Raw genomic sequence first — 18795 nt, forward strand, 5'->3', positions numbered from 1 at the left:
ACTTGGGGAGTGAACCAGCAGATGAAACATACAATCGATCAGTCTCTCTCTCTCTCTCTCTCTCTCTCTCTCTCTCTCTCTCTCTCTCTCTCTGTTCTTTCCTCCCTCCCTCCCTTTCTCCCCTTGCTCTGATAACTCAGGTCTTCAAATAAATAAATGAATCTTTTAAAAACAAAGCATAAAAGTCAAAAAAAAGCATGAATATAAAAATTGCCTTCCAGACCCACATGAATATAATATGAATAGAAAATTTAAAATAATGATGACTGATCCTATTGGTCATGTATGTGAAAACAATGCTCCTGTGGGAGAGCCCAGTGTTGAGTGTCTGACATGCAGTAATAGCAGGGAAGTGCTCTGCACAGATAGGGCCACATACCTCAAGTACCAAAATTCAAATTCTGTGAATTTTGAAAGCAAATAATTGGATGCAACAAAATTATATATTGTATAAAAGGTGCTGATCTCCTAGAAAGAATGTTTATCACCACTGTAAAAGTCTGCCTTCTGGATGAAAGAGTTTATTGGATGTACCCTAATATCAGGTAGAACTGGATGAGGCAGGCAAGGGGTAAAGGGAATATCAAAGGTGTTTCGTCAAAGAACCTCAGCTTCTAGGGACAGCACAGTCCTATTGAGGCCAGATCTCTGATGAGGAGGATAGCATGGAGTCAGTAGCTCCAAAATGTTCCTGTTAGAAAAATGTTAAAATACCTCACTTCCCATCCCTCTACCTCTTCCCAAATCTAACTAGGTTCTTTCATGAAGAATTGGATTTGGCTTCATGGATGCTTCACATTTGAGGGAATTTGAAAATTACTAAAAGCTGTATACAAGATGAAAAAAACTAAAAATTAAAAAACAACTCCCTGGGTTTTAAGCCTAACATCTAAGATGCCAATTAAGACATCCACTTTCCATATTGGAGTAGCCAGGTTCGGTTTCCTACTTTGCCTCCTGCCAGTGCAGCCCCTGGGAGGCAGAGTGATAATGCTGGTAACTGACTTTGTGCCACACTTACGGAGAGAGCTGGATCATTAGGACTCCTGGCTTCATCTTTGACCTCAGTCCAGCCCAGGCAAGGCCCTTGCAGCCCTTTGGGGAATGGATCAGCAAATGAAAAAGCACTTGCTCTCTCTCTCTTTCTCTCTCTCTCTCTCTCTCTCTCACACACACACGCACACACAAACACGTTTTTAAAATTCTGTTCCCACCAGGAGAGAGGGAAGAAATTTGAAACCACAGAAGGATAATTTCTGGAGTTCTCATTGACTTCCTTTATAGCTCCTGTATACATACATACATACACACACACACACACACACACACACACACACACACAGGTCAGGTATATATGCTGAGACAAAATTTCTATTTAGGTTTTTTTTTAACTACTTGAGCTTTGGAAAGAAATACAGTTCTACTTAATCATTTTTATTTCATTATTGGAAATATACGTTTGCTTATATAAGGATATGTTTAAAAAGTTTATGGAAATGGTTTTAGGAAATTAAACACTCTGGGATTTCTTTTTCTTTCTTTCTTTTAAATTATAATGCTTTCCTTTTAATCTATTTCCCATGAGATTTTAGGATCCTCTAATCCATCATTGCAAGGCTTTCTCTTTCTTGTTAAGTCTAGTGAGCACTTTTTTAAAGATATGCCTACCACAAACATATTTCTGAAGGTTCTATAATTTTTCTAAAGTCTTTTTTTCTCTCTCCTGGGCCTTTTCTTTCAAGTTGTTCACTCTGCAAGTACCCAAAAATAAAGTAGGGCATGTAATTGGACAATTGCAGGCGGCTGGTTACTTATTAAGTTATTAGCACAGTGATGGATGAGTAGCTTTCTGTGTAACAGGATACTGCACTGCAGCATAAGGAAGTCACAGACGACCACCTCCTCTAAAACTCATTGCTCTGGGACACTAGAACCCAGATTTTCCTTATAAATTTTTATACCAAGATCTTCTGTGTTCTGTGGAGCAACCATACTCATGATTTCATCTTTGAAGCCTGCGGAAGTCAAGGAATTGCAACTCCACTGGAAAGAAGTATGAAAGAAACTCAACAATACAGTTCCCCTCCCCATATCATCTAATCATTTTGGAAATTAAGAGAAAGCTCTGAAATCTGCATTAAAACACCAAAGCAAGAAGTTCTTTAAATATGCACTGTAAAGATACCATCAGGAATGGTTGTGGGTTGAATAGGTATTTATAGGAATATTGCCATTTACATATGAACTTGAAATCTTTTTCTTTTTCTTTTTTTTTTTTTTTTTTTTTGCGAAGCCTGTGTTGCTTTATTTACAATAATCTTGACTGAGATTTAACAAAGCCTAGAACTTGGCACATGGTAGGTACTCAAAAAGACCCTGTAAACAAGTGAATAGAAGAATACGCTGCCCTCAAATCTTGCTTCCAAAACTTGATTATGTGATTATCTATTCATTATTAGAACAGAGGCCAGGATTGGGGTAATTTAGTCTAGAAACTCCATTTGTGAATCATGCAACAGAGAACAAAGCAAACAAACGCCATGTCTTCCTGGAAATGACAATCTAACACAGAGGGATAGTCAATGAATGATTGAATAAAAGGCATAGTATGTAAGGAATGATAAAAAGAAGCAGAAGAGAGGAAGCCAAGGATATAAAAGGAAAAAAATGCTGGGTGCAATTCTAGATGGGGTAAATTGTCTTCCCTAAAGGTTTACTTATTTATTCAAAAGTCAAAGTTACAGAGAGAGAGAGACATAGAGACATCTTCCATCCGCTGGTTCACTCTCCAGATTGCCACCAATCACTGGGGCTGGTCAAGGCCAAGGCCAGAAGCTTCATCTGTCGGGAGCAGAAGCTGAAACACTTGAGTCATCCATCTTTCACTCTTTCTCCTGGGCCATTAGCAGGGAGTAGGATCAGAAATGGAGTGGCTGCAACTCAAACCCACACCCCTGCAGGATACTGGCATAGTAGATGTTAACCTTCCGCTTTCCCACTTTGTTTTTTAAGAAGAAGAAAACAAAACCAGGCAAATTGAAGTCTTCAGGAAATCTTTTTGCAGAGTACTTTGTGGTTTGCACTGCACTGCTCGTGTCACCTCCTTTGCCCTTCATTCCAGTTCCTTGAGGTCGACAGTGACAGATGGAAGTGTCCAACAATAATGGTGATGATCTACATGCAAAGCCTCAATGCAGACTTGCCAAACTCAGCACAGTTCCTTCAAAAGCACTCAACCACTTTTGGCATAAAAGGCTTGCAAGATGATCATCTGATTTTTCAGAAATGAGTGGAACATTTGTCTTGATCGCCTAAAGACAAACAAGCAAACTAAAAATCCCCAATCACCAAATATCTATTGAATCGTTTTAGTGAGGTGCTGATCCAAAAGTAGCATGAGTAACATGATTCACCAGATTAAAATGAAGGTATTAGAAGCAGATAGAGGTTTGAATTCTAGCTGACTACTACTCACTGAGCAAGCTTGGCAGGTTGCTGAGCTGCAGAGCCTTGGCTTTCCCTTTTGTGAAATGTGTATAAACACCTGCTAGGAAATGCCTTTGTGAGGCTTGCATTCAGTGTAGAGTGTCAGCACCTATTAGAAGGCCAATAATGGCGCTATCACAGGGTCAGTGAGTGTCCACTACACAGCTATTGTTCCTTCCCTCCAGCACAATAAAGAAAGGCCTTGACCTAGTCCAGGATCCCCCAAATCTTGAGAGAGAATGGACAGGGCTGGGTCCCAAGAGCACATGTGGAACCAAAACACAACTAAGGCTCAGAAACCTTGGGAGGGAGAAAGTTCCACAAAAAAAACCTAAAGAAGCCGGGCCCGGCGGTGTGGCCTAGCAGCTAAAGTCCTCGCCTTGAACACCCCGGGATCCCATATAGGCGCCGGTTCTAATCCCAGCGGCTCCACTTCCCATCCAGCTCCCTGCTTGTGGCCTGGGAAAGCAGTCGAGGACGTCCCAAAGCCTTGGGACCCTGCACCCACGTGGGAGACCTGGAGGACGTTCCTGGTTCCCGGCATCGGATCGGCACGCACCGGCCATTGCGGCTCACTTGGGGAGTGAATCATTGGACAGAGGATCTTCCTCTCTGTCTCTCCTCCTCTCTGTATATCCGACTTTGTAATAGAATGAATAAATCTTTAAAAAAAAAAAAAACTAAAGAAGCAGCCAGGAAGCAAAGCCAGAAGCAGCAGTCCCTGCTGGGGACCAGGCCGACTGGGGTGGCTGGTTCCCTGAGATGTGGCCACTGGTGGTGTGAGATGATTGGACAGAACCTCCTTAAGGACTCCACAGCCTATACTCCAGATGGGGCCAGACTCAATCAGGCTGCCATAGAGAGGACACGGCTGGCTGTACAGGCTTGCCTCTCTAGGTGAGATTTTGCATTTGAAATTGACCTGCAGTCAGCCCCACTCCAGAGACAGCGGTTCCTCCTCCAGGCCTGTGCCTCCAGCAGCAGTTAAATTCTGACAATGTTGTGTTTGTTCTCTGAATACAAATTGCCAGTCTTGGGAAACCACAGCACTGGAGCCAGCCATCCAACTGGAGCTCTTTGTTTTCGGTGCTTGTCCCTGCACCCCCTCACCCTCACTGCCGGCTCCAAGAGCCAGAAGGGACTTCATAGGTCAGGAGGCCACTACCCACCCAGAGCAGGGATCCCACCACAGCAGGGTATCCGGGGCCTCTCAGGAACACTTCCATGGTCAAGAAGCCCACTCACTGCATCATAGGAAGATACCCCCTCAGTGGCAGCTCCCAGTTGCACTCCTTGCAGTTGTTATGCAGTCCACTCCACTCTCCCACCCTGCCTTGTAATGGTCCTGCTTTCATGTAGCAGCACTTAATCTCAGAGATGAGCTCTGTAGATCACTGGCTCCTGCATATACACCCTACTGCACCACCTCCACTCCCAGCTAGGGCTATTCTTTTTTAGGACTAAGAATGATTATTGTCACTGATACAAGTTGGCCCTGAATGCTTCCCCGGCCTAACTGCTTTAGCCTTGACATAGTCAGGTGTCTAAACATCCACCTGAAAGTAGAGCCCATGAAACTTGGCTCAGTACTCCTTATATGTTCTGAAAATGTTGGCCTGTTAATGTGCTGTGAGAACACAGTGACATTTTATTTTGTAACATTGCACTTGCCTTGGACTTGCACCACTTCACACTTTGGACTGCAGTTCAGCTTGCTGTTAGTAAAATCCAGCGTGTGTAGGTATGCTTTGAAAATAATCACCGCTTTTCACACCCTTCATGAGCACAGTCAGTTTGGTTAAGTTTCCATTTCACATTATTAAAATCAGCGTTCTAAGTAAGTGCCTGTCCGTGTGGGATACAGCCAGAGACCAGTACCTGGTATACTCTGCCTGGTAGCCCTACCAAAGAGGAAATGAGGCCAGTGCAAGCCCTCCATTTCAGACAGGAATGTTGGCCAACGTGCTCAGGATGGTGCTAAGGTGTTGTCCCACAGGAGATCAGGCCGCACCTCTGGCCAGGGTCTTCTCCCCACATTTCACCTGCTCAGGAGAAGTATTCCTCAGAGGCTTCTACGTGTCCCCCCTCCCTGCTCGCTCACACCCAACACACTGTGTGCTTCTGTTCTGCACACAACACACTATGGGTGCAGACTCACTCCTGCTCGAAAATGTCAGCTGCAGGAGGGAGTGGACACAGTGAACATGGACTTTTGGGAGGATTCATTTGTTCACTAACTTTATCTTTAGCACCAATGCTAGTTCCTGGCATGTTGAAGGATCTCAGTGAGTGTATGTGAAATGAATGAACAGGGATCATGTACTTGAGATTTGATTAAACCCCTATTTAAATTTCTCCAGAATTTTGTTGTAATTACAGGGTTCCTCCAGCACCAAAGACCCTAATGACAGAGAAGAACCAAGACAGGCACCGGAAGGTGGAGACAGTACTTAGGGAAAGCAGAACACCTAGACTTAAATTTATTATTGAGGTACGAGTCACTTTCCTCACTGTGCACTCATTCAAGTAGGTGAAGCCTTTCCCCTGAGAAATACTACCTGCACCCAATGAATTTTCAAACATTTTCATCAATTCCCCAAATCCCCTGTACCCATTAGCTATCATGGCCCCTGCTTTGTCCTAACCTCTCAGCCCTAAGCAAACACTCACTCATTTTCTCTCTGTTTAGATGTATTTGTTCTACATATTTAGTATCAGTGAAATCATGCACAATGGCATGGATCAGTACTTCATTATTTTTCCTGGCTGAATAATATTCTATCATGTGGATGGGTGACATTTTGTTTGTCCATTTGTTGGTTGATAGATGTTTAGGTTGCTTCCACTTTGACCTATTATGAACAATCTAATTGTGCTTGTTCTTGTACAGATTTCCAAAGAGATGTATGTTTTCATTCCTTTTGATTTTGAACCTGGGAGTGGATTGTGGGGTCATTTTGTGAAACATTTTGAGGAGCTGCCAAACTGTTTTGCAGGGCAGCTGTTGCATCTTACACTCCCATGAGCACTTCATGAGGATTTTGACTTCCCCCTGTTCTCAGAAACACTGCTATTGGAGGATACTTGTTTTTTTATTTCATTTTTATGTTGTAAATATCATAAACTTCGCATTTTTACCATAATAGGAAGGGATCATTTATTGAATTTAACTTACTTACCATTGGAAAGAATAAAGAAAAAAAACCAAACAGGAGTTGTTAGTATTCTGCCTATTTACTTCAGATAGCAGGCAGCATTAAAGAAAGTAGAAGGACCCCAAGCCTGTCAGAGTCAGCATCTAGAGCTTCTCTTCCATGTTTGATGCCTCAGCATTTTAAGGATGTAGACTCCCATAAACACACAGGGGCTAAATAGATGCTTTGCTTTATATGCCAAGTCAGCATAATTGCCAAAGAGATTCCTTGCAATGCTACCACAAAATAGTGTATTTTAAGACTTTGGCAGGTAGAAAAATTAAAATAAATAAATAAAGCACCATCTTGCTTGGGGTGAGTAGAATTCAGAACCACTAATCAATCTATTTTAAACTTAGGGAATCTCAGACTATTTAAGTGAAGTCAGATGATTCAGGGTGCTTTTCTTAATTTTCAATTCCAAACACTGTGATTTTCATAAAAAATAAACTTTAGAACTGCAAAAAGCTAGTTGTTCCCCCTAAGCATTTTACAGTCATTTGTAAAACTTCATTTTGATGGACATGGTTTTATCACGTGTGTGAAGAGGCATTTGTGGCTTTGCGTTATACTAGTTACCTGTGAAAGGTCAGCCGTAAATAAAGCTTTGTAAAGTACTCTTAGTAACTAATGTTACTTATTTGGGCTTTCTAAGGTGATTATTAGGAATTTTGTTTGTTTGAATATGCTTTCCATAAAGAAAAGTAACAGGTCATCTCTGGATTTGAAAATATAGCACTTTCTGGTGATTGAGGGAATGGAATATGTTCAGGATGCTATTTTTCCTTCTATTTTATTTTCAATTTTATGATACAATTCCACAGACTCTGGGATTTCCCTTACCCCCTCCCGAATTTCCTCCCCTTACCACTGATTTCCCCCATATTGTTGTTATTACTATGGTCCTTCATAAGCAGTGGTAAGTCCATCATTCTACTACTTAAGTGGATCTTAACGTTGCAGGTACAGACAATGTCAGACAGTCCAGCATCCTACTGTCAAGGTATATCCAACTGTCAAGGTATATCCAAGGAGTCCAACTTTGTTTTGGAAGTAGAGATGCATACTGCATTGTATCTTCATGTCTGGATATGATAATAGTGCTATTTTTAAAAAGTTAAATTTAACAGGCAGTTTAAATTTTCTTATGTCGTTACTTTAAAAAATATTTTCAAACCTCTAGATTTTTAACATGAAACTCAAGAGTTTTAAAAGTGTGATGTACTCAGTGAATGATGAAAGGGTTGCTGGTATGTGTACAAGGTGAAGTGCTTTGATGCAGCTGTGTATCTGTCATAGATGGGTACCAGGCTATGTACTTGGTTATTGACTACTGCTAGTTGATATGTTACTTTATAAAATATTCATATATTCTGTTGAAAAATTACCATTTGTTTTCCCATTGAAAATTAAGATACTTAATTAGCATAAACATAATATAATAAAAAGGTGAAGACAGAGCTGTGCTTTCTGTAGAGTGAAGTTAACTGGTGCCCCCATTAATTTTTATAACACATCATTGCAAGATACAGAGGATTAAAGTAATAGGTATTTCTTTAGCTCATGGTTGCATATGGTGGCAGTTTAAGCTGGGCTCAGCCAGAAAGCTCTCCCAACCTCCCTTGTGCATCTGCAGGCAGCTGAATGTCAAGTAGGTGACTGTGCTGGTCATGGCCAGGCTCTTTCACCTCTCTGAGGCCTCAATTAGGACAATCAGACAGATGCAACTTCAGTCCATCTGGTCTCCCATCATCCAGCAGGCTGGTCCAGGCTTTTCAAGTGGTTGCCGAACAGTGTTCCAAAGAGATCAAATAGAAGCGTAAAGATTTAAGCTAGAATATTTTGCAGGCCTAATATTTGAGGTAGAATATTTTCTGTTCTGCGTTTTATTGGTGAATGCAAATTAGAGACTAATCTAGAAACTACCACACATTCATCACAGTCACAAAAGGCATAGGTACATGGAAAAGTAAGGTATGACAGCCAAATTTGCGATAAACAGCAGCCTTTTTCATGATCACTGAGGAATCTAATAAGAATTCACTAATAGGTGATGTTGTATTGTATTTTTTGGTCACAGAACTTTTAAAATATGCGTTTGTTCCTTTAAGTTCAGCTTTTGTACTTAGAGTGACTATGTCTATAACAAGACTTATGTTAAATTTTCTCCTTTAGCATGAATTTCATATTACTGACAATTCTGAAGCTGATCTTAAAGAATGTCACACAATTCTTTGTGTTTCCATTTTAACAGTCTCAATCAAGATTTCTTCTTTTCAAAAGTAAATAAATAGGGCAGAATTTTACCCTTGAAATTTGTAAATAGACCATTGATAATGTCACTGCAATAGGATGAATTTGTATTGTATTTGTTTCTTATGCAACAGACACATGACTTAGAATTGTTTGTATAACTATGAACAATTCTTTCAAAAGAGGTCTCAGTAACATCTGACATCTTTTGTGTGAACAATTACTGTTTATTATAAATATATTAGTTGAACTTCACTGATTATGTTTTCGACTGTTGCTTTTCAAAAGCTAAGATTACTGTGTTTTCAAAGGTGAAGTAAGATATTGTGAATGTAGGTAAATGGAGAATTTAATCAATTGTTGATGGGAATGTAAATTGGTTAAATCACTTTGAATAAGCAAGACAAATATGCTGCAAAAATCAGTTTTCATTTCTAACTGTTTAGAGAAGTTCTCACACAGGCCAAAGGAATCAGTAAAAAGCAGTCATGCTGTCAATAATTTATTCATTCACTGCGTCATTTGCTGAGCACACTCTGTATTTCACATTCTGCTCTAGGTATTACAAGTATGGCATGGGATCAAGCAAGAAACTTAAGGAAAATACATTTCAGGCAAATTGGTGATGAGTGCTATGAATAAAAGTAGACAAGGGGGTATTGGATACCAACAAAAGCTGCCAGATTTTATGTCCTTAGTAAATTCCGATCATGCAAATAAGTGTATTATTGGCATGTATTCTATGCAACATGTACTGTGTGCCAAAAACTGCCTCTGTATACCTTACACAGTGTAATCCTACTAGCAACCCCATGAGTGGGAAACTAAAAGAAGATTAGAACTTCTTAGCCTAAGGCTACGTAACTGCAAAATAGAGTTGTGGTTCAAAACCATTCCTTTAGCACTATGGCCTGCACTCCTACCCACTGTGTTACTGCTTTCTGTATCTTGGGGCCAGAAAGTAGATTGCAGCACCTGTATTTGTCTTCATTCTTCAGCTAGGAGAGACTCAGCCAGAAGAATCGCAAAGACTTGCTGAGAGCCCACAGGGAGGAGGAGCAAAATCAAGAGATGTGCCTGGGCTACTCCTTGGGCTTAAGTTGAAAACCAAGAGAACACACAGGCAGCTAGCTGTTCTTCCGTTAAAAGCATGCAGCAAGAGTTACAGCAGTGTCTCATATGATGCTGTGTTGTTGTACTTGCCTGGGAAGGCACGTTATTCTGCAGGCATCTGAATGCTTCTGCTTAGGCATGGATGATTCTGATTCGGATTTTGATTCTTGTGGCCATTAGGGTGGTTATTAACACAAATGTTATGTAGCTGAACTTGCTATCCCATGCTTTCTGCTTCCTACTTCTTTAAGGCTCACCTTTCATTCTTCTAGCTGACAACCCTGAAAATGTTGTCACTCTGAACCCTTTATAATTGGTGTCTCCACTGGCTCAACATTAAGCTTTGGAAGAAAGAATACACTTTGGAAATCTTTGGAGAAGGGATTCAAATACACCTGTTCTAGGTGCAGACTTTCAGCAGTTACTTGATGTTTCTGAACCTTGATTTCTGGATCTATGCAATGGGAATGAATGTTAACCACTGTGCATTGCTGCTGCAAAGATTATGGATAATGCACATAATGTGCCTGGCATCACTGATTAAAAATAAATATTAATATAGTCATTGCAATTACAGTTTAGGTTATAGCCATTTCCAAGGGAGTTTTCTTTGTAAATAGCACAGGAGGACTTCTTGGAAGATTCCAGAGGTGCTTTCCATTCCCTCTAGGTTGCAAGTGTATTTCCTCTTCTTAATTTCTGTTTTGAAAAAGAGAGAGAGAGAGTGGCTGGTAAATTCTTTCCCAAAATTACCCCCCCCAAGAAGTCAAATAAATGAAGGTGAAATCTTAGCCTTCTGAAAGTGAATGTGAAAATAATGTAGGGCCTGCTAAGGGGACTCAAAAGGGACATCCATTTCAAGATAGATTATGCACATCTCTTGGATTACTCTTTTATTAGTTCTTATTTACTGTCAAGAATCTTCAGAATGCATTGCAAGTGTTCCTGATAGCAACAGGCTTTTGTTTTGGTACTGCAGACTAGGCTGGTCCAGTTCACTTGTGAAAAAGTCCACTTAAACTTTCAGGCTATAGTTTAAACTGTCTTTACAGAAACCCTGGTGAAGTATTGTTTTCTACCATCATAAACTCCTCTTGCTTGTCTTGATTAGCTGGATAGATTTCATCATAAAAATACTTTGAGTCAGGAGCACAATACTTGGTCAAACAAAAGTGATAAATCAAAAAATGTATGAATTGACACATTCTGAGAACCTGGAATACAATCAAAGTCTTAAAAGCAAAGCACTGCTGTGATTCCTGTCATGTTGAACTTGCAACAGAGAGCAGAATACACACGATGCAAAGACAGTTACGCAAAGTGATAAAGGTGGAGCTGGGAGATCTGCCTGGGCCACCTCCAGGACAGAAGAGGGAACCAATCAATGACATCAGTGTTATTTGAACTTGCTATGAATGTTAATTGTTCTGTCCTGACCCAGACCTAGAAATTGAAAATTCAAACTGGGGAATCAAGGAAAGGAATGGGGTCAGACCTAGTATTCTGTTTCCATCAAGTTTTTTTTTAAAGATTTTATTATTATTATTATTATTATTGGAAAGCCGGATATATAGAGAGGAGGAGAGACAGAGAGGAAGATCTTCCATCGGATGATTCACTCCCCAAGTGAGCCGCAACGGCCGGTGCTGCGCTGATCCGATGCCAGGAACCAGGAACCTCTTCCGGGTCTCCCATGCGGGTGCAGGGTCCCGAAGACTTTGGGCCATCCTCGACTGCTTTCCCAGGCCACAAGCAGGGAGCTGGATGGGAAGTGGAGCTGCCGGGATTAGAACCGGCATCCATATGGGATCCCGGGGTGTTCAAGGCGAGGACTTTAGCCACTAGGCCACGCCGCTGGGCCCTTCCATCAAGTTTTAAGGTGGCTTTCCTATTGCCTTAGGTCTGAGAACCACTGTCTTAGAGATAGGGCTTTATCTCTCATTGTCTCTCTTGCTCTTGACCTTGGAGTAAGAAGAACACCCTCTCTACCACCTCTACTGTTTGGTTGAAATGATCTCACCAGTTTCTCTAGATTTAAATGTCATTTGATCTTTTGTTGTTGTTGTTGTTTTGTGCACAGTTAACTCTTCTTGAGTTATAATCTTATGTATCCAATGTCCATCTCAACAGATAGCCTCTCCAGTCTTCCCGTCTTGAAGTCAGAAACCCAGAGACTTGATCACTTGAACTCAAGGGATTCTTAATAAACAAATTATCTGCCATTGTAATTCAGGGTAGTTCCAAATTTTATTGGGCAGCAGGATAAATCATTGCTTCCCAAGTCATCATTGGTGACAGCTTCTAACTCTTTTCTCTATAAGGCATGGACTCAACTCTTTTTCCTGGAGACAAGGAGCATATGTTCTCTCAAACCCTGGGCTCTTAAATTCTCCCTTGAACTCATTCTTTTAGAATCTTCTTATTGTTTGATTGTGAGATTAATTGATACCACCTTCACATAAACCTTCACAGTGTTGGAAGTTACAACCGGGAAAATATTATTTGCTAAAAATATTTTCTATTTCATTTTACAAATATCTTTTCCTTCATTGTCTTTTGCAATGAAATGTTGGTCCAGCTCCCTGCTAACACAGACCCTGGGAATTGACTCAAGCAATTAAGACATAGATTGTCTTTCCAGCTCCCAGATTCAGATTGGCCCAGCCCCGGCCATGGCAGACACTGGGGAGTGAGCCAGGGTATGAGATCTCTCTATCTCTGTCTCTACCTAGCTTACCTACTCTCCAATTTGCTCTTTCAAATTGAACAATTTTTAGAATCACTCTTATCTTTATCTGTAGGGCTTTTGACAAGATTTAATGAGTTAGTGTATGTGAAACACATAATGAGTACCTGGCATTTGGTAAATGCCAGCTGTACATTAATTATGTTTATTAATATGTTATTAACTATACTCGCAATGTTATCCAGTTTTTTTGTAATACTCACTGTTACACAGCTGTTTTCAAGGTCTCCAAGTTACATTAATTTGCTGGTGCTGTTCTTACTGATTTTCATCTGCTTCATTAAGATTTACCTTGGGTTTTGGGGGGGAGGGTTGTTTGTTTTGTTTTGTTTTGTTTTTTTGACAGGAGTTGAGGCAGTCTAAATCATGATGCCCAACCTGGAAAAAATAATAAGCAAGTATCAAATGTAATATGAACATAACGGGATAATACAACACAGCTATTTCTTTAAATGGCATTACAATTTTAAAAAATAGCAAAGTGTAACACAGCTATGACATGATTTGTTCCCATATCCCAGGGACCATTGTTTTGAGTATTTGATCTAATGCCTTAAGAGGAGATAGAATTCCTTCCTTTCGATTGAGGTGGTTCAGAATTGGCTTCTCATTGACTTGGGAGTAAGAAGAAAAAAAGAATTGGGTGTAAAAACACAAGAAGGTTCACTTGAAACCAGACAAAGCACTTTAAGCAGCCCCCAGAGAGTTATTCTGGATCCTTGAAACTGGCTAAAATACGAAAGAAAAAAAGTGCCATTGTTATTTTCTCAAAACAAAGAAAATAAAATGGTGCAGGTTAGGAACTGATGTAACTCAGCTCACTGTTAACCCCCAGAGGCCACCCAACCACAGCTGTGATCCAGTCCCTATGCGTAGTGTTTGAAGGGCAAATGGGTAGCCATGCTCACATACATCATATGGTGGTTGGGCATGGCAAGAGTCCTGACTATTAAAAAAGAGTGGCGCGAAGTCTAGGTGTGATAAGCAATGTCATCTCTGGTGAGTTGCTTAATATTCTAAAAGCCAGGTCCCTTTCTGTGGAAGAATCCAAAAAGTTTCCACTCCATTGGAATCTAATGATGACTAAATTCTTATTTGGGAAGTTCCAAACACTATGCCTGGTACAGAGTACATACTGTACTCTGGTACATACTGTTAGCTATCCATTATGGTTTAGGAAACAATATGTGTTGAATCCGTAATTCTGATAAGGCTGTAGATACATAAGATACTCAGGCCCATTTTAAAGATGAGTGAATCACCTCAGTAAGTTAGGCAACTCCTGGAAATTCAGGGCTGAGCAATCTTATGGCCGTAGGACTAGATGATGCTGCAGATCTGCCCCTGCTTCGTCATCAGTCCTCAGCTAGGCAAGTACACAGAGACTTGGATCTGAGTCACTTTTTTCCCCCACCAAGAATGGGACTCCAGATAAGATGTGGACAAAGTCATCATCTCTTCATTGTACCCTGGATTGGCCCCAAGTTGTTAGAAAGACTGTCCCTCTGGAGCCCAGATATTAAGAAAAAGCCTAGCTGGTGCTTTTTGTACATGTTACAGGTGTGATTTTTTTTATTTCTCCACAATTTTGTGCATTTAAAAAAAGGTACATTAACTTGTTTCTCTAAGCCCCATTAAATCTGACTACAGCTTCATTCATCAAAATGGCAGCCTTACTATAAGAAGAGGTTCTCTTGGTCATTGGTCCAACGAATTGTCACTAAGATGCTGAGTGCTCATGTACTTTGGGTTTATATTGGGACTAAAAGCTTCATTTCGCATGGGTGAACCCCAGAATCCTGCTGTACATAACATACTTCTTAGAATTTTGCACCCCTATCCATTGTCCCGAGGCTGTCCCATCAGATGACCTGGGTCCCTTGCTGAGGTACCTGTGCAGCACAGGCTATGCGTGTGTTCTGCTCATTATTTCCAGATGCCAGCCCTCTCCTCCTCCTAGGGGTGCCAGTGCCATCCTCTATCTCTTCCCCCCTCCCCCACTTCCAATGCCCAGAGAACCTTTTCTCTCTAGGAGAGTTCAGCTCTTGTCAAAACAAAGCCTTTTAACTTGGGCTAAGAGTTCGCAGTATTTATATCTCAAAATCCTGCTTGCTCTCTGGAGGGTTAAAGGCAAAGTATCTCTCCTTGTTACTGACTCTTCTCCAGTAATGAAAGCAAAACACAAAGGTATGTGTACGTGAGCCGTTTAGCCTTGTTTCTTTTTCCAGCAGGACTCTTCTGATAGTACGGAACTTGGGCTGAAAAAGGAAAGAATCTGGTCTTCAAGGAAGACAATATGTTAGAGCTGGTCCTTGGGCCAGCACTTTGTAAAAGATCCTTGTCCTCTTTCGCCTTTGCAGGCAACAGTCTGAATTCTTGCCGGTAGGATCAGCTGGTTGTAGGAGAACAGACCATTATAGAATGTTGACTGACAAAGCTTTTCATCTATTAGCTCCAAAGATAACCACAGTGAAGCAGAAAATACACATCTTTCATGCTTTTGTTAGTGTTCCATATACCTTGTTTGAATTTAATTTCATTCATTTTATCATAGCCTGTTTCTCATACTACTTCAAAAAAATTTTTTTTTAGTTTTATTTTTATCTGACGGGCAGAAAGGCAGAGACAGAGCCCTCCTATCCCTTGATTCACTCCCCAGATGCCTTTCATAGCCACAGCTGTGCCAGACCAAATCTAGGAACCAGGAACTCAATCTCCTAGTGTAGTGCAGATGATAGGAACCCAGTTACTTGAACTGTTGCTGTTCCCAGAGTCTACATTAGAAGGAAATTGGAATTAAGAGACAGATTTGGGAATTGAACCTAGGTACTCAGACAAAACACCTGCCCATTTTATTTCATATTCTTTTAAAAAAATATTTGCTTATTTATTTTCCTTTAATTGAAAGGCAGAGTAATATGGAGAGAAAGAGTAAGAGAGAGAGAGAGAGAGAGAGAGAAAGGTATCTTCCATCTGCTGGTTTAACTCCCTAAATGTTTCTAACAGCTGGGACTGAGCCAAGCCAAATCCAGGAACCCGGAATACCAGTTAGGCGCTTCACATGCACATCAAGTACTTGGACAATCACCTGTTACCTTGTTCGTTGTGTGTTGGCAGGAAGCCAGATCAGAAGTGAAGGAGTTGGGACTGCAACCAGGCACTCTGATGTGGGCTTCAAGCATCCCAAGTGGTATTGTAACCCACTGCACAGCATCCATCCCTCAAATTCTTTAGTACAGATTTATTTCCCATTTTAATACAGTTTTATTTCTTACCCATTCCCAGTTCACTGGCCAACCACAAAAGGCTTAGCTAGAAAGATATCTCATGTCAGGCACTAGTCCACACTACCCCACGATACTTCATCTCTCAGACTGAGACTGCACTTGCCTCTTCTGTACCAGCGTTTCCCTTTTATTTACCACGAGGTCTCTTGAAACAAATTTCACCGGTGACCTTTAAGAAACAATCCATTTTCTGTGACTTGGAGGAGTTAATTTTCAGGTAATTGGAAGATAGGATGTAGAGATTTCTTCTTTTATTTACAAAATTTCTAAGTCTGCTTGCCTTTGGACAGCCTGGAAATGATGGTACATGAGGGTGTGGGATCTACCAAAGTCTCTTTCTGTTGCCGTGGAGTGAAAAGGCCACTCTCTCCTCAGGAGAGTGAGTGGAGGCACATCCAAACTCACGTCTTGAAGGTACTCTGTTGGTTTGAACCCTGGAACCAGTGGGCTTTTGTAGGAGCGTGCACTGTGCCCGTGCCTCCCACTATTTTAACAATCATGTTTTGACAATGCATGAGAAAAAAAAAGTGAGTCTCGAGCAAATTGAACTCCTCAAGCAATAAACATTTAGACATAAAACGTGAACTGTGCCATTGTTCCTGGTGGGGAGCTCCCGAGTTTGTTTCTTCTGGAAAGAGAACATGTCAATGCCTCCTCCTCCCCCGGGTCTTTGGAAATGGAAGTCTCCAGCTCCTAGTAATTGTTGCAAAGCCTTGACAATAGCCCAGGACTCCCTTGTCTTGCAGCAACTTCCATTTCTAAAGAGTTGAGGGGAGATTAAAATTCTGGACAATTGTAAGAGATCAAGGAGAAGGCGGTACGCTTCCAGGCGCTCACAGGGGCTCACAGGGTAGGAGGGGATCTGGTTGGGTTGGTGGTGGAGGGGGCGCGGAATGGGTGGTGGGGGCTTGATTCCGGATCAGCACCCTCCGCATCTTCGCACACGCGTGCAAGCTCTCCGGTCAGCAGCTCCAGCGGGAGCTAGCTTTGCCTCCTCCCGAGGGTGTAAGGGAAAGGGATTAGCACGCTGAGCCAGCGTAGGGTGACTTGGGGCGTCCCGAGTCTGCAAGGGGCAGAGATAGAGCCGGGCGCGGTGGTGCTCATTGTTGTCACAGGATCAAGATCGGCTGGCGCTCGGAGGCCAGACGCGGGTGGCAGTAGGGGAGGCGATGGTGGCGCGCACCATCCCAACCTCCAGCACGCCCTAGCGGCCCACCCGGGCCTGAGCGCCTAGCGCACGGCGGGCAGCATGCGGTGGGCCGGTCGCCGCGGGCCGCAGGTCCCGGCACAGGCGAGGGGTGGGCTGGTAGAGGTGCACCCTGGCGCGTGGCCAGGCTCGGCGTGAGCGGGTGATGGGCTGACGCGCAGGACCCGTGTCGGGGTGGCGGCGGCAGCAGCAGCGGGGGCGGGGGCGCGCCAGCACCGGCGGGGCGGCTGTGGGCGCCGGGAAGGAGGAGGAGGAGGAGGAGAGGAGGCGGCGCTGCTCCGAGGCCGCCTGGTAGGCCACGGGCCTGCGCCTGGGACGAATGGGACAGCCGTTTCGGGGGACCAGCCGCTTGCAACCTGAAGTTCCTCGGCTCCTTTGCAAGCTCAGAAAATAAAAGGTAATGTGTCTTTGTTTCCCGGTGGCGATGGCAGGGAGGCAATTGCTTATGCAGCACTTCTGTTTCCATTTTTTTTTTTTTTCATGCCTGGCTGGGGAAAAGGGACATGCCACTTCTTTCTGCCGGGGGACCGTGACAGTCTTTTATTTCGTGTTTGTTACATTTTTAAGAAGCAGACCAGATCCCACGTGGGACACTCCCTCTTACTACCCTTCCCGCTACACTCAGGCACACACACATACACATTGAGCTTCCTATCCATCTGAATTTACCCAGGGAGAATAGAAAAGATATTGCTGTGGACAGAACTGGGTGGAATTAAAAACGAAAATCAGTTAAGTATATTTCTGGTAGTGACAGGGGAGTCTTGTCCTGGAAGGAGAGGGAAGGAGCACTTCAGACTGGGTGGTAGAAGGCTGGCCACAGGCTGCCTGTAGCACTGCAGTGGGCCGGGGTCTTGGATTCCCAATGGCTGCAGCAAGTTAAATGCAGAGAAGCCAGGGAGTTGGGAAGGGAAGGAGAACTGGAAGAAACCCCCTTCAGTACATGCTCATTTAAAAATAGCAAAGCCCAGTGCTTCCATGTTGTAGGCAGCTGCCCAAATGCTGGTGCGTGTGGAATTCTGGAAAGATGACCCAGTCCTGGACTTGCCAAGCTGTGGGAGCTGCTGGTGAGGCCCAGGAACTTGGTGCCTTTCTCCCAACATCTTGTGAGCCAGAGTAGCTGCTCGGGAGATTCAAACATATTCTGCAAAATTTTCAAGGGGGTGTCTGTGCTAATAATAGCTCAGGCGGTGGCTTCTTAATCCCTACACATCCTCCTCCTGAATGATGCAGCCCTGCCAGTGCTTCCCACCCTACCCCACCCCACTGGAAGCTGCTAGCTGAGAAATGAGATCCCGTGCCTGGAGAGGACTCCCTGACCCTACTATGAATGGATGCGGCTCTGGCTCCCCTCTCAATGGAACATCCCAGCAGAGGCGCTGCTGCTGTCTCTTGCTTTCCCTCCTTGAGTGCTTGCAGATTCTGAGGGGAGGGATGCTCAGAAGAGCTACAGGCATGTTTCTAAATACTATCTGGTCCAGAGGTTAGCCTGTTGGGTTTTGTCTTGAG

General features: G+C 42.7%; 1 protein-coding gene across 8 annotated transcripts in view; it reads left to right on the plus strand.

The window, feature by feature from the left end:
• Window positions 1–18795, plus strand: part of FRMD4A (FERM domain containing 4A) — a 571779-nt gene that overhangs the window by 343799 nt on the left and 209185 nt on the right. Inside the window, exon 1 of one of the 8 annotated variants that reach the window (XR_009246202.1) lies at window positions 17213–17683. The exons of 6 other annotated variants lie outside the window; for them this stretch is intronic. The gene's annotated coding sequence lies outside the window, so the exon portion shown is untranslated. Of the gene's footprint in view, window positions 1–17212; window positions 17684–18795 lie in introns of those variants that run through there. One more of the 8 variants, XM_058669459.1, reaches the window with a different exon arrangement.

Source organism: Ochotona princeps, chromosome 10 (assembly GCF_030435755.1).
Source record: "Ochotona princeps isolate mOchPri1 chromosome 10, mOchPri1.hap1, whole genome shotgun sequence".
In the NCBI taxonomy this organism is placed as follows: Eukaryota; Metazoa; Chordata; class Mammalia; order Lagomorpha; family Ochotonidae; genus Ochotona; species Ochotona princeps.